The following is a 16,394-nucleotide window of genomic DNA, read 5'->3' on the forward strand; positions in this document are numbered from 1 at the left end:
GGAGCCTCTCCGCTGACTTCAGTGGGCTTCCTGCTGCAAAGGGAAAGGTGCCCTTTGGGAAATCGCTTGCTCTCCTCTCTTGGAAGACACTTCTGTCTGTCTCCTTCTTGTCTCTTCATGTCCTGAGGCTGTATGTACAGCCCCTAGCACAGTGGGGCCAGCTGTAGCTCCAGGCCACCATAGTCACTATAGGTCCTTATAGTATAAGTCACCAACAGCTCGAGGTTAGATCCAGTGATGCCACTGCCATCACCCTCTCTGGACATGGCGTGTGCAGAACAAGTGTGTGTGAAGAGCGGGGCTGCAGCGGTGCAGCCTTTCTGAAGCTGCTCCCTTTGCTGCTCTGGGCTTTGGAGTGGAAATAGAAAGTCTGCGCTCGGCTTCATTCACACTTGTACCTGGCACTGACCCTGCCTGGCCGACCGGCGGGACCTGAGCTTGGCAGTAGCCAAATGGGTGGCTGGCGCAGCAGCCGGGTGGTGGGTTTTGGTTGATTCTCTTTGCAGGTGGTTTGGTGTATCCACACGGCTGCTTCATGAGTGGCTTCTGGCACCCTGGCCGCTTTGTGGGTATCCAAACAGCTAAAATTGGGTAAAGGAAAGGGGAGGAAGGGGGCAAAGTTGTCGGACCTGCTGGCTGGCAAGGGATGGTGTAAGGGGAGGAGGAGAAAGGAGGGGAAGAATGAGGGTGGGAGAGGGGGAATGTGGCAGAGAGGAAAGTGGGGGAAGAGGTGGTAGGGGGACACTGAGGTTTGCTGGGGTGGGGGCAGGAGATGGAGGGGCTCCCAGGCTGGGGAACTGAAATCAGGAGACCAGGCCAAGGCACAGGGGTCTGCTCTGCCCAGCCATCTCCCTGAGCTTAGCAGCAAGGGCCTGAGCCAGCAAACTAAGCAAGTGTTTGAGGAGCTCAGGGGGCTGCTGTATGCCTGAAGCTAGCAGGAACTTATGTGCTCTGGAGGGCACTGGAGGCTCTCTGTGACTGCACCTGCCAGGGTAAACTCGCTCCACCCTCAGCCCCTAAGGGCTCCAAGACCCTTCTTTGGCCCCTGGAGCAAAGTTCCCCAAGGGATGCTGCCATCACCACCCATCTTTGCAAGGCCCAGGCAGTCTGGTGCTCCTGGCGTCACCCTGCAGGTCTGATCCTGAGCTCGGTGTGAGGGCTCCCCAGCCTCCCACGGACTTTGGGTCTGACTCAGCGTCTCTCAGCCCTTTGGGGAGAAGCAGAGACATCTGGAGCGCCAAGCCCGTGCCCCTGGACCCCTTGGTCCACCGGGACACTTGGCGAGCTGCTCCACGGCCCCGGAAGCGCCGGAGTCCTGCCTCTTCCCTTCCCGTCCAGGTCCCTGCTGGCGCCTTCTCATCCCGCTCCCTCCATCCCCCAGCAAAGTGCTGGGGGGCCTTGTCATTTATTTTGCCAAACGCCTAATTAACAAGCGTTCAGGAAGCTGCCGCCCCGATGGGTGCCGGGGGGTTAAGATCAGGGAGAGGAGATGCCCCGGGAGCTGCTGGCGGCTGCCTCAGGAGCCCAGGGGCTTCCCAGTGGGATGTGCGTTGCCATGCCAGTAAAGCGGCAGCCCCCCGTGGAGAGAGCAGGCGGCAGAGACGTGCCCCCCTTGTTGCATCCCGACGCGGAGGTGACAGGTGTTTTGATGTGTATATTCAGAGCTGGTAAATATTGATTCAGCTCCCAGGTGCCTGGGTCCTGAGAGTGAGCCCAACCTTGTCACGCAGCTGCAAGGCACTGGGGAGCAAGGGTGCTCAGCCGGGGCTGGGGTTGGGCCCATAGTTACCTAGGGCAGGGTATTTGCCATCACACTGTCCGAAGGCCAAGGGCCATCCTTTGCTTCCTTGTAGCGTGGTGATTTCCTGCGTCAGCGGGGAGGGGAAACCTGCTGGGGGAGTGTCCTGCACGGTCTGTGTCCTCCCACCTTGCCCTACACCCAAGAGCCCCGTCTACACCAGGGCTATCCTGCTGGGTTTCACAAAGGAGCCTGGGGGAGCCAGGCACCTAACTCCCTTGGGCCCAACGGCAATCCTAGCTTAGGAGATGAGCTCTGTTTGTGAAGCTTCTTGCCTCTGCTCCCCAGAGCTGATCCTCTGGTCTCCTTGGGCTCCTAGCAGCAGTGAGGGGACCATGCCCCTTGGAAACCTGCTGGCCTGTTCCTCTGCTCCAACATCCGGTCACCAGCCGGGACTCATTGGAGTTTCTTTGGACTGAGCAGCAGTTGACTGTCACCAGCACCCCTGGGCTCCCAGATTCACAAGCGCCACTTGGGCTGGACCGCAGCTTGCCACTCAGTGGCACCCTTGAACTTCTGGTGCAGGGAGAGGTAACAGAGGCTGTCCTGGACCAGCAGGGCTTGGCCCGGCATCGGCCGTGCTGGTGGATTATACATCTTAGCTACAAGGAGGCAAGGACCTATGGCGTGGAGGGGCCGGCAGCTGATCCTCAGGCCTCCGGCTCTTCTAGCTTGAAGATCTGTGAACTCCCATGCCGTGCTGGGCAAAGTGTCCTGCAGGAAATCCAGCATCTTGAAACTGAGCCTTGTCCTGATCGAGGGGGTAAAGAAGGTGGAACCTGGGAAACTTTTTTAAATGAAATCTCGCAGCCCCTCTGTTTGCAGTGGTGTCAGACGGACCCTGCTCTGCTCTGCCCTGACCAGGCGCCGGCTCGGACAGCGCACAAGCAGAACCATTCGACCGGCTCCTGCGGAAAGGGCAGCTCAGATCAATGGTCTCCCATGCGATGCTCCAGCTTTGCCAAGTCAGCACTTTCTGGCGTGAAGCTGCCTGGCATTCTCAATGCCGCTTTCCCTGTCCCCCCACCCAAGGGCAACAGAGAGTGGCATCCAGCCCGGGCCGTGGCACTGGCTCCACCATGGCATTGCTGGACCACCCTCGTGGCCAAGCATCTGGCTGGTGGCTCTGGGTGTCCAGCTTGGACCAGGGGCACCAGGGTGACTGGATGGGGCAAGACTGCCTGCTGCCCCCAGCAGAGCCATCTGCCTCTGCTGCCCTCTCTGCCATCTCCACACAGGCCCCCGGGGCCTTCTCACACTCAGGCAATGGCCCCCTGATTACAGGCCCAGCAGAACTGGGAACAAGACCCTGGTGCCACGCTGACCTGTGGGACTCATGGCCATGGGAAGGCCACTTCTGTGGGCTCTGAGACCAGTCAGGGAAGGATTTTAGCCACCAAGCCCTTGAGCCTCCGGTTTCAGGCTGGCTGTCTGAGGGGCTGTCGTCTCCGTTATGAGATTTTACCTCCTCCCAGGTGGGGATGTGGAGACAGGGCATGGGCATGGGCCTGGACGGGACAGAGCAGGCCTGACCCCGGGGTGAGGGGATTCCCAGTAGCTGCAGGCTTGCAAAGCTTGGTCACGCACACGCACAACATGCGGGCTGCTGCAGAGCTGATGCACTCAGCTGTCAGCTCACGACTGTGTGACACACTCAGGGTCTTCAGGAACGAACTGACAGCTCCTGTTCCTGCCCATGCGGCCTTTCCAGGAGCCCCCGCCCAGCCAGTGCTGCCATCCACGGCTGGCGGCGGGAGGGAGGGCCGGCGGGGACACGTGCTGTCTGGCGGTGGGCAGCCGTCACTCCTAAGCAAGACAGGCATGGAGACAAACGAGCGCCGTGGCAGGGAAGGGGCCATGTGCGAGGAATAAAGGTAGCGTGGGCCCATTCCATAGGGCAGTAGTGAGCCTCCTTCAGGTGGGGAAACTGAGGCCCAGGCTGGGCTTCCACCCGTTGAGAGTGGGGGCAATAACCTCGCCCTGTGCCCCTTGCTGGTGTGGATGGTGCCTTTCTGCTGGGTCCCTTCCTCCAGGTCCCATGGGCTCCCCCATCTTCCTACCTCCGGGAGCAGAGAGGCACTGGGATGGCCAGACCAGCCCGGAGCTGCCAGGAGGCCAAGGGCACATCCTGCCCCTCCCCAGGGGATGTTTCTACCTGCCCCTCCTCCCTGAAACCCCTTTGGATGCTCTCTGCCCTTGCCAAGCGCAGGCCATCTCCTGCAGCTCCAGAACTAGGTCAAGACAGGAGCCGGCCTCCTTGAGCTCGCCCTGCCCTAGTTCTCTCTTCTCGGGGGACCCGGTAGCCAGCACCTGTTAGCAAAGGCTGCTGCCCTCCTTGCCTGCTCCTTGGCTCACTGGTCCCAGTGCCAAGCCTTGCCCTGTCCGACCTTGTTAGCACGGCTCCCTGCTGCAGCCGCGGGAGGAGGAGGCACCTGTCACTCCAGGCTCCCCCCTCCTTGCTGATGCCAAGACCAGGAGTGACAGGCACCCAGCTCCATGTGCAGGGCAGGAGCGGGCCCCTGCATGTCCCTGCTCCCAAGCATGGAGGGGGGTGAGGGTGCCTTCCCAGCCTCCCCCCACCCCTGGCTTCCCCATCTGTGTCTCAAGGGATGGAGGTCAGAGGGCTGCCGTGCCCGCTGGGGTCACCAGGTGCTGCAACCTGCTGCCCCTGTCCCAACCCGCCGTCCATGCTCTCCTGCCGGACCCCGAGACCATGCGGGGGGACGGGACTGAGGTCCCCCTGGGTAGACCAGGGCATGGGGCTCGAGGCTTCCTCCACCCAGCTGTTCCCTGGGGCTTCTCCAGCACCCCAGCCCCTCGGCTTGATGAGCTCCCTGCTCCCCGCCATCCCCAGTCTAGCCAAGCAAGGACCCCCAGAGTTGCAGAGCCCCGTTGCACTGTCATCCTGAGCTGGTGCCTCAGTGCTGGACCCTGTGCCCCCCACCCCTTATGGCTTACAGTAGGGGTCCCGGCTCCCTCCCCCCCGGCCCCAGCTCCTTGTCTTCTAACGAGATTTTTCTCTTCTTATTCTTTACTTCAGAAACCTGCACTCTGTCGCTGCTGGAGAGGGCCCAGGAGGCCTGGGCCATGTTTATTCCAAGATCTCAGGCCCAAGACAGGACCGCTGGATGGGGCCTCACATGCTGTCCCCTGGGCTCGCAGGCAAGTGGTTACCCCATGAACTGCCCCCACATTGCCACATGACAGCTGGGCACCACACCCTGCAGGGGACAAGGGCACTGCCAATGCCCTCCACCGCCGTGGGAGCAGAGGGTTAGTGCACACTCAGAAGATCTCCCTGCAGAGGAAGGTAACCTCCCGCTCCCTCCCCAGGCGGTGCCAAGGTGACTTAGGGAAGAAATGCTTCCTTGCCCAGATGTGGCAAACCAGCGTGACCCTGAACCAGGCCCTCTTGCCAGGACCCTGTGGGACCCGGGTCCCAGCAGGAGCATTAGCACCTCCTCCTATTATTACTGACACCCTGACATCCCCAGCCCACAGCGAGTCACCAGCGCACGGGGCACTGCGCACCCACGGGAAGGGGCAGGCTCTGCCGTGGAAGGGCAGCAAGGCAGGGAGAACTGCTCTTTGCAGAGATGGGACCAGCCCAGCCCAGTGCCCTTGGCCCCAAACCCCCTCCCTTCACCCATCAGCTCCTGCGCGGTCCTGGGTGGACAAGGCTGGGGTGTCTAATACAACAGGCAAGCAGGGGAAACCCACAGCCCGACCCCCTTCAAAATCCCAGGGTATCATCAAGTATGGGTCAGGGCGACTTGCGGATGAGGACAGCCTTTGAGGGACAGGGGAAGTGTCCTCTCCCTCCCGCGTGTGCTTGGAGACTGAGCAGCGGAGCCGGGAGCTCAGGAGAGAGGGGGCCACGGCGGCGGTTGTAGAGCATGCCGGTGCCTCTGGCGGCCACGCGGCTGTCTGTGCAGCACAGAGACATCCAAGAGGGTGTTGGGGCTGCATAAATAAGCCGATGTGCGGGAGGCCGATGGGTGAGACAAGCGGGGCTCTGCACGGATCCGCAGGGGTGTTCTCCGAGGCCGCGATTCCCCCGCCGACAGCAGAGCAAAGCTTCATCAGCAAAACGGGACCTGGCTGTGGAAGGAAGGGGATCTTGTGCCCTGCAGCCCCTCAGGGTCCCTGCAGAAGAGGTCAGATCCACACGGCCTTTCAACACCATTCAGCCGACGGTGCACCGGGCTGGGACTCGGGAGACATGGTGTTTGCTCCTGGCTCTGCTGACGTCCTCTGCCTCTCGCACTTCCCTGGGCTGCGAGACTCTCGGCAGGTGGCCCCACCTCGCTCGCCACTGGGGCAGCTCAGGGCTGCTGAGATAATCCTAGGACTCACAAGTAGGGCCGGGTGGGACCGCCCCGCACCCCTTTCCCCCCATGATACCAGTGAGGCGCTGAGTCTGGCTGGGTAGTCATGCTGGAGCCGGCATGCCTTGCTGGGCCCTGTTAGGAGCAGAGCTGGGCAAGTCTCTCCATTCGTGGCTGCTGCGTCCACAGGAGCAGCCAGCTGAGCATCTGGCATAACAGAGTGCATTTAAAGCATCTCTGCGGGGATCGACTCTGCCACCTGCTTTGCGGGGAGCTACGGCCTGGAGCGGACACGGTCAGTGCCACCGCCTGCCTCTAACCCAGGGGCTCCCCACGCTGGAAGGCAGGAGCTCAGCAGAGAGGGAATCTGGATCGCAAGGGCCTGCAAAAAACCCTGCCAGCACCTTGCTGGCTCCTAGCAGCAAGGTGGAAGAACAAGCACCCAATGCTAGGCAGGCTGAGGGGGGTTGGGTTCTGGGTGCCTAAGTCCCTTAGGGGAGCCCAGCCAAGAGCCCCAATCCTGGAGGCAGGCAGTTAGCCTGTGCTCTTGCCTCTCAGTTTCCAGGAGGCTGCAAGGCCAGGGGCCGAGGCCGCAGCAGGGTGGGGGACCCCAGCTCTGCAGGATCAGTGCCGTCTGCGCTCCTCCCGCTGTGCCCTGCGAGGTTGATGACATGTTCGACCCATGATTGACGGCTCCAGGTTTCATAACCAGTTCCCTGCTTTATTGCCAGAGATAAAACGCGCCTTATGTATTGTAGCCACCGCCGCGCGCCCAGCGAGCTCCCCCTCCGTGGCGCAGCCGCGCCTCGCCCGGCGTTCATTATAAATAACGAGCCAATCGAGGGGACTGCGTTTGCCTGAAAGGACCAACATGGAGGAGGGTTAGAGATAAAACACGCCGTTTAAAGCCAGCCCGGCCGTCTGCACCCAAGCCAGAGCGTGTGGTATATTAAAAGGAGGGGAGAAGAGCAGGGCCTCACTCCAATACTTCTGGCCATTAAAGAGGCTGGGATTGTTGAACTGAGTTTGCTTCTTAACCCTTTGTGCTGTCGGTTTGCTTTGTGCAGCTCCCTCGGCCTTGTCGGGGGTGTGGACTGACTCTGATTTTGATTGAAATACCATGGTAGTCTGTTGACTTTGTCCTTGAGCGTCCAGTGTCCATTCAGAGAGACGCTTCTGGATGGACAGATGCCAGATCAGATCCGTCGGGCGGAGGTGACAGGTAGCTCTGCCTTGTGATCTGGGAGAGGCTCCCGCAGCCCTGGGATTACTGCTGTGGGTATTTATTTAACCCCCATGCTTTGGGCATTGCTGGTTGCCACAGGGAGCCAGGAAGGACTATTTCCTCCCACCTGTCGTCAGGGATTTTTTTTGGCCTTCCCCAGAAATAGAGGGTATTGGCTGGGGACGGTGACTGTGCCGAAGCTGCTGCTGGGACTCAGACCCAGATGCTCCTAGTAGAGGGTCTTGCTCTTCTGCTCAGGGTCAGGCCAGACTCCACATTTAGGGTCAGGAAGGGATTTTACCCCATGGTAAGAATGGCAGGGACTGTGGAGACTTTCTGCTTTCCTCCTTAGCGGGGGACATGACCCTCTTCCTTGGATGTTAACAGCCCTGGCAGCAGCAGGATACAGACAGCCCTTGTTCCCTGCTTTATCTGTGGCAGGTATGGCGGAGTCTGGGGCAATGTAAGGTGCATAGCAAGCTGGCTGGAGCATTGGGCTCAGAGAGTAGTAATCAATGGCTCGATGTCTAGTTGGCAGTTGGTATCAAGTGGAGTGCCCCAGGGGTCAGTCCTGGGGCCGGTTTTGTTCAATGGCTTCATCAGCAACCTGGAAGATGGGATGGATGCACCCTCAGCAACTCTGCAGATGACACCAAGCTGCGGGGAGCAGTAGATACTCTGGAGGGCAGGCCTAGGATTCAGACAAATTGAGATTTGTCTTAATGTTGACAAATCTCACAGGGACAAATGCAAAGTCCTGCACTCAGGACAGAGCAGTCCCATGCACTGGGACTGGCTGGGCAGCAGCTCTACAGACAAGGACCTGGGGGTGACAGTGGACAATAAGATGGACATGAGGCGGCAGTATGCCCTTGCTGCCAAGAAGGCTAATGGCATCCTGGGCTGCATTGGTAGGAGTGTTGCCAGTAGGTCCAGGGAAGTGATTATTCCCCTTTATTGGGCAGTGGTGCACTTTATTGGGCAGTTTGGGGCCCCCACTGCAGAAGGGACGTGGACAAATTAGACAGAGTCCAGTGGAGGGCAATGAAAATGGTTCAGGGCCTGGGAGGTCCTCCTGAGGTCTCTTCCAACCCTCATTTTCTATATGATTCTGTGAATGTGCCCTGTAGCGCAGGGGCGATTATGTAGTTTTAGGATTAGACTACATGTGGACTCGTATGGGAGGTTTGGAGGGGGCCGATCCTGACTCAGCCAGGGGTTGGACTACATGACTTGCTGAGGGCCCTGCCAGCCCCACTTTGCTGTGATTTCTGATTTCCTATGAATTCAAAGCAGGGACCAAGATGGGGCTGGAGTAGGATCCGTGCAAAGTAAGGAGTGGAGTCCTTAGTGCCAGTCCCATAGCTCAGCCTTGCTAGGGCCGGCAGCCCACTAGGATGCCTGGCACAGTGTTGACTGCTTTCCCCACAGCCTCTCCCAATGCTGGCTACCCACCCTGGCTTGGCCAACACATCCCAGGTCCCAGTAGCGACCCTGCTGTGCTCTCCCATCCCCACCTCCGCAGAGGCCCCTGGGTCCATCCTGCAGCTGCAAAGCCACCAGACTCTCCCCCCTGCCCCAAACTGCAGGGGAATGCAATGGGCCTGGCTAGCATTGCAGCTGGGATGGAGGAAGAGAACACGTGGATGCCAGGTTAGCCAAGAGCAGGGCGATGAAGCCGCAGGGAGCCACGATTTGGGGATGAAGCCATAGGGAGCCACGATCCTGGGATGACCTTTGCAACAATGGACTTCTCCAGCAATTGGACATGGCTCTGTTTTCAGGCAATAGCCCCACAAACAAGAGGATTATATTGGAGGCACCAACAGACCTCTCAGGCTGCAGTATTTAGTGCTTAGGGTGAAGGGGGTATTCACATGCCTCCTGCCTTCCTGGTCTGCATGGAGAGAATTTCTCTCCCCCCAGCTCCTGATATGGGAGCTGCCCGGCTGGCTCTGGGATGCAAGGTGCATTTGCCAGCGAGCTGGGGGCTGGCATGCAGATCCCACCACATGCCAGGGGAGGCCGAAGAGTGACAGGTCTTGGCTGTTTTCCCTGCGGGGAGAAAGGGCTTTTGTCCCTGGTCCCTGCATCCGCAGCCTCTGTCTCTTCTCCCAGCAGACCAAGGGCTGGGGGTGCTGTGGGAAGCAGGGATCAAGTGGAAGCCAACCTGCTCGCTCCGAGCCTCGATAGCAGCAGCCTGAGCTGGCGCCTGACGGGGCTGGGGGGTGACGAGGGAAGGGGGAGCTCAGCCAAGGTCTGGACTGATTTGGATGCTGGGCAGAGCGGGAGTTGTGCTTGGTCTTTGGAGGGCTTGGAAGAGAAGGGCCGGCTGCCACGGGAGGAGCCAGCCCTGGGCACCACTCAGATGTGCACACACCAGCACAGCACGCACATCCATGGCAGTCCCACCCATGCACACGCCAGCAGTTGCACACATGCACTCTGCACACAGGTGCACGTGGCTCTGAGTGCATTCACATGCACACGTGCAGCCTGCCCAAACCCCCTCCTCCCACTTTCTCTCTCCCTCCCTGCAGGAGCCAGGGCAGCAGGCTGGCTCAGCTGCCCACAGCTGGCCCTGGCTACTGAGTGGGCCCGGCTGCTAGTGGCCTAACTACCCCCAGCTGCTGCAGGACGCATCTACTGACAGCTCTTGCAGTGCCCGGGGTTTCCAACTGGGACGGAGGCCTCTGCCTAGCCCTGGGCCCCTGCTGCCTTGCTCTTTGTCTCCTGGTCCTGCCTGTCCCAGATGCCTGGACCCCTGTGCTCCCGCTCACTCCAGACCCCTGTCCTCTGACAGCTGGGTGCTGGCTTAGCTCGGTGATCGCCTGTGTCCTGATCCCGTACAGCTACAGCTGTCTGCTCCTAGTGACTCCAGGCTTAATCCCTGCCTCCTGTTCCTGCCTTCCCTGGCTCATGGGAGTGACCGCCTACATCCTGGTGCCTTGCAGCCCTCAGCCTCCTGACCTGCTTGCTCCTGCTCCTCTGCCTCTAGCTTGCCCTTGTCTGTCTGATCCACTGGGTGAGACTCTTTAGGGTCAAGTCCTGACCTTCCCTCAGGACCCCTTGCTCTCTGGGTCCCATGTCTTCTCCTCTTGCATTAGTTGTCTCCCTCCTCCATCCACCTCTCTCTTCCCTGCACTCATGGACAGGTTCATGCTGGTGCACGGGGCAAGGTTGAGTTACTGCACAGTCCTCCCAGATCTCTGCTTGACTGTGAGGGCCCTGTTTGGGGCTGGTCCTCAGGGCTCCACCCTGTCCTGGCACGGCAGGTCCTTTCCTTACAGCACCCGGGAGCTTAGCTGTCACGCTCCTCGGTCCTTATGGACACAGATCCTCAGCCCCCCACCAGCATCTTCCCCTCCACCTACCTGACCCACCACGTCCCTTGCCCCCCATCGCTGTGAGACTTGAGGCTCTTCCCCTTGCCATTGGCCAAGCCCCAGTGCCCACCGCCCCATCCATCAGTATAGACCGGGCGCCATTGTGGTGGGCGCCTCTCCACAGGCTGAGAACAGTGGTGCTCTGTGCCGCCTCGGCGCTGCAAAGTCTTTTCCCTCTGGCCAATGTTGCCTGAGATACCCGGGGGGGAAGAAGCGCGCTGCACTCCCTTCGCCGTTCCAGCAAGCCTGGCGTTAGCCACGCTTGATGAGCAAACCACAATGGACGTTCCCTTCCCGGGCAGGCTCACAAGCCCCAGCGCCCTGGCCAGCACCGTGTAGCCCATGCCGCTCTGAGCCTGGGAACCTGCTCTGCGCAGCAGCTCTAGGCAGGGAGGCTGCTCCGTGACTGCATGTGGTGACAGCCACCGAGCCACTGTGAAGCCAAGGCCTCTGCCGGGCTGTGAGCTGGCACCCAGGGTTCCTCTTACTTGTATTTGTGCTGCTCGCTGGCTCAAAGCCAGGTGCTGCACCCGGTTAGCGCGGGAGCAGGCAGGTCTCAGAGCCCCTTGCATATTATTCCCATGGGGAAACCGAGGCTTGGAACCGGAGATGTGGCTTCCCCCAGTGAGGCAGGGGCAGGGATGGAGCCGAGCCCACCTGGCACTGCCTTTGCATCTCCGCACTTCCTGTAGCTGTGAGGCTGGCAGAGAGCTGGTGGGTAGCACTCGGCAGTGAGGAAGTGCAGACAGTGCCAAGGGATATAATCCTGTGTGGCTCTGAGCAGGGGGTGTGCATGCATGTGTGCACACAGAGGGGTGTGTGAGAGCCCAGGTGCATGCACATGGGCGAAACCCCGCTGCCTCCTACTGGCAGCAGCTCAGCAGCAGGATAACTGACCTACTACTAGGGCCTGCAGCACGGCTCCCTCTGCTCTACATGTGGCATCTCTTTCTGCCCCAGGGGCTTTAGCGTGCTGAGTTGAAGGGGTCTAGCATGGGCAGCTCCACCCAGAGGTACCCAGTGACGTTGGTGCCCTGCCCTTCCCTGGCCCTGATGCCCAAGCCCTAGCCTCCCCCACCCGTGCAGCCTCTGGCTTTAAGATCCTGCGGCCCCCCAGAGGGGAATGTCTCAGTGCCCACGGCTGTGATTCGAGCTCCAGTTTCCATTGCAGGGCAGCTCGGTCTGATGTGATCTATCAGCGTTGCTCCAGAGCAGTAAACTGGGAGTGCCAGGGTGGGGGGCCCCTGCGCTGCCTTTAACCATGCACAACCAAACAGGTGCCCCGGGGCTGTGGTGCGCATCCCTGACACACAGGAAACAGGCAGGGAAGGCCCCTGGCTGGCGCGCCGTGACCCCAGGCACTAGAAACATGTCCTCAGAAAGGCAGGAGGGGAGTGATGGAAAGATGCAAGGGAAGGTAACTGCAGGAAACCGTGGCAGTGGGGGCTCACCAACGTGCCCCCCCTTCTTCACGGCTGGATTGGGAGCCCCCACAGAGGGGGTAGCAACAGCTGGAATGGGATCTCCTTGGGACAGGGTGACATCAGCTGGACTGGGATCCCCCACGGGGTGACAACAGCTGGACTGGAATGAACTTGGGATGGGGTAGCAACAGCTGGACTGGGGTCCTCCAGGGACAGGGTGACAACAGCTGGATTTGGATTGCCCTGGGAGGGGATGGCAACAGCTGGACTGAGATCCCTGTGGACACCCATGGGTCAAATTGCGGGTAATTAGTAGCTTGTTACCACTTAATGACTGTGACTCCAGGCACGTGCCATTGTTCCCTGGAGGTCCTTCCCTGTAGCTCTCCCCTCTACCTGTTGTGGGTGAATGCACCCACAAGCCTCCCTCCTGTAGCCTAGCCCGGCCACCCAGCACCCGGTGGGCAGAGCTAGGACGGCTAGCAGCAACCTGGGGGCCCCTCCACTCTCATTTCACTCCCCCTCCACCAGCTGGGGCGGGCAGGGGCATGAGCTGAGAGCAGCCGTTTCCCGATGTCCCAGGGGGGCAGCCCAACTTGTGGGGCCAGCTGTTAACTGGAGCTCATGCCCCGAAGGTCCGGGAGTCCTGAGGGCTGGGCCTGCACCACAGCCCCACTCTGAATGGTCTCGGACATCTGGGTGAGATGCATCCGCCGAGCTGCGTGGATGCCAGGTGCCTCCCAGGGGCACGAGCCCTCCCAAGCAGCGCACACAGTCGTACAGCCAAACACCCTGTGGATGATACACCTGACCGTCCCTCCGGCTGTTGTGCCGTCAGAAGCGGGGGTTTGGTACCTGCTCCACCGGCATCCAGGGCAGGTGTAACGCCTCCAGGTGACAGGCCTTGGATGTACTGGTGTCCAGAGCAGCTGCAACATCTCCAGATGTCAGGCCCCAGCTGTACCAGCATCCAGAGCAGCTGTAACACTTCCAGGTGACAGGCCTTGGCTGTACTGGTGGCCAGGTGTAACACATCTGGGTATCACACCCCTGCCACACACATCCAGGGGCAACGCAGGTGCTATCAAATATGGTCCCTGTTGCGACTCTGAGCCCTGTGGCCCAAGGGCATGGAGGCTCCGTGCAGCATGGCCGGCTGGGGCTGGCACGTGGGCAGTGTGCTGGCTCCCGAGCCAGACGTGGAGGCTGGCGCATGCCAGATCAGCCGGTGGCAACTTGCAGCCAGCCCCTCCTGCACAGGCCCCGCGGAGCCCCCTCCAGCTAAGGCTCCTGCTACGGTCGCTCCCCCACGCCAGAGTGGCAGGGGCTGAGCTCAAAGCCCTGTGACTCCCCTGCCCAAACCTGTCCTGCACTCTGCATCTCATCACCGGAGCCTCTCCAGCCTGCACCACCCCCAGAGGTGACCCTTTCACCTAGCGAAAGCGTCCAAGGGCCAGGGCCGCGGCAGGGTCCTGGGGCGACAGCGCCGTGCTACGAATCCGACCGTCATTCCACCTTCCCTGGAGCCGACCCTGCCGGACCTACCGCATGACATCATTCCGGGCCGCACGTGTGATGCAACATCACCCCTCGGGCGCCGGCGCTGTCGCCTCCACGGAGCCGATCCCACGACCGCTTCCACGTACAGCCACTGCTGTCAGGGCCCTTGTCAACCCATCTCGTCTGTGCTGCAGCTGTTTCTTCGCCTGTCAAGAAGTCCTGCCCGGCTTCCCCCGGCAGAAGTGTGACTTCGGGCCGGGCCTCCTCATCCACCTGGCTCCCGACCAGCCACAGAAACACCTGTCGTCCCAGCAGATGCCGTTACCTCCCTCTGAGTGGTGCTGACAGCAAAGCTTCACGGAGGGTCGCCTTCCCGGCTGTCCATCATCCGTCCCACAGGAAAGCCCCGTTCTCTGCCCTGGGTGGAACCAGCTGGCTCCGGTGAGGCCTCCTTGAAGGATTATGAAGCAAGAGCTACAGTTGTTTTTAAAGGGCTCATTTCCTCCCCTCTAATCTCCCAAGCAATCGCATAGATTTTCGTCTTTATGGATGAACTCGATTAAGTTAACATCCCTCTCCCCTGCGCCCATGCGAGCTGGGAGCCAGTGCCTGGGTGACGGGAACAAGATCATTAAAGCAGAAAGAAAAATACATTAGAAATGTTCAACTGCTCAGTCTAGCCTGAAATGGGCTTAAATCATCGCTGGGTAAACAATGAGCCGGAATTATTTGCAATTAGTTTTCATTAGAAAGGCAGCATCACCTTTCCCCACCACTTCCCGCCACCTCCTTCTCCTGGTCGGGGCAGGTGGGGCCGGGAGAGGCAGGTAAAGGTGGGTTGCTCTGCAGTCAGGGCAGGGAGAGGGGAGGGAGCCAGGCAGGGGCCAGGCATGGTCTTTGTGAGCGCAGGGACCTGTTTCAGCAGCTGATGAACTGGTAGAGCCAGGGCCTGGTCCCAGGGGAGGATCTGGCACCAGCGGCCAGGCTGTCAGAGGCAGAGAGGGTCACAGCATCAAAATGCCTAAGGGATTTAGGAGCCAAAGTCCCTCTTGACTTGCCAGGAGATGTCAGGGGGGATTTGAAAGATGCCCCTAGGGAGCTGGGTTGGGCTCCTGGGGGGAAAAACCCCTCTTCAAAGTACTTGGTGTCTTTGGTGACGTGATGGGTGTCACTGTGTAGCCTGCTGAGGGCAGAGCCCTCCAGGAGCCTGGGAGACAGGTGAGGCCAGGATGAGGCCGCAGAGGCACGGCCTCCGCAGTAGCTTGGGCCGGAGGCCAGGAGGGCTGTCTGCTGGCCCGTCCATCTGTCCATCCCTCCTTCCCTCCCTGCGCTGTGCTCCAGGCTCTGGCTGGCAGGCTCACACTTCTCCCCCCACCCCAGAGCTGTGTCACGGCCCCTTATCTCCTGCCACCAGGAGGACAGAAAGGGGCCTGAGCCATCCCTGCTTGCTCCACCGCCCAGGCTGGGACGGGGTCACTCTGCTTCCCCTTTACAGACCCCGGCTTAGTTGGTGGCAACTTCCTCCTCTCAGCCCATCTCCCAGGGGCAGGTGCAGCATGCGATTTACTCCTGCAGAGCCTGGGACCCCCGTCTCTTCCCATGGAGCCACAGGCCTTGGGGTCCAACGGGGCTGGGCTCTGCAAACCCACTCGAAGGGTGCTGCCTTCATCGGTGCCTCCCGCCTGGCTTGGAGGGGCGGCTTCAGCGCTCCGGACAGGGAGACAACCTCCATCTCGCCCTTCCGCGGGAAACAGCTGCAGAGAAACGACTTATCTCTGCCGAGCCAGAGCCGAGCGGCCGGCAGCGCTGGGAGCTTCAAAGGGAATCTATAAATACCGCCTCTGTCTAAGCTGAGCGAGGAACAGGGAGGCCGGGGCTGCTTTTCTCTCCGCAAGTGCTTCCCCCCTTCCCAGCCTATAGATCTGTATTGACACATGCAGGATCTGTGCTCTGGGTGTTCAAAGCAGCCTGCAACCGGGAAGCACCGGATTATCCTAATTGCCCCCAATGAAACCTCTCTCTGCCTCATGCTGCCTATTCGTGGGGGGAAGGGTGGTGGGCTACGGGGAGAGCTGTGGTATCTTGGGAAGAGCGGGGGAGATGGGGTATGAACGGCAAGACCCGTGGCTGTGACGGGATGAGGCGAGCTGAACGTAGCAGCAGTGTGGCCCGTGCCTGAAGGACTTGCTTGGGTTTCAAGGAGATGTGGGCAGGGAGGTGGATGGTCAAGGCCTGCCTCTGCCACTGAGCTGCTGGGTGACCTTTGTCAAGTTCCTTAAACCCTGTGGGCATAACAATGGGGGCTGTGGGCACCACCAAGGCTGTGAGGCCTGCTAGGGTGTCACTAGGAACCTGGCAGAGATTTACAGCACCACATCGCCACCAAGTCACCTGCTAGCCACAACTGGGTCCCTCTGCACCAGCGCACAAGGGGCACCGTGACGCTGCAGTGCTTTATGGCCCAGCTTGGTGCCCGTGTGGGGGGCTGGGCAGAACCCATGCCCGAGGGCATCCAGACACAGCAGGTGGGCTGGGTTCGGGCTGCAGGAGTCCCTGGGTCCAGCCTGGTAAGGACCAGAGCCCGTCCTCTCCGAATGCTGCTGGGGGGGGCTTGCAGGAGATGGGCCAGGTCTCAGCTCGGTTCCTACAGGACAGGGGCCTGTGTCACAAAACGCACCGCAGCGCGTGGCAGGGCTGGGCCGGGCCGGGCCGGGGGAGAGTGGCCCGGAGGCC

At 60.6% G+C, this 16,394-nt stretch overlaps 1 protein-coding gene across 1 annotated transcript in view; it reads left to right on the top strand.

Moving 5' to 3' along the window:
• Positions 1-5,074: 5,074 nt before the first annotated feature.
• The window catches only part of SEMA6B (semaphorin 6B), an 86,446-nt gene continuing 75,126 nt past the window's right edge, over positions 5,075-16,394 (top strand). The window contains exon 1 of the mRNA XM_090027326.1: positions 5,075-5,108. The gene's annotated coding sequence lies outside the window, so the exon portion shown is untranslated. The remainder of the gene's footprint in view (positions 5,109-16,394) is intronic.

This window comes from Crocodylus siamensis, chromosome 14 (genome assembly GCF_052110815.1).
Source record: "Crocodylus siamensis isolate JL-2025a chromosome 14, ASM5211081v1, whole genome shotgun sequence".
In the NCBI taxonomy this organism is placed as follows: domain Eukaryota; kingdom Metazoa; phylum Chordata; order Crocodylia; family Crocodylidae; genus Crocodylus; species Crocodylus siamensis.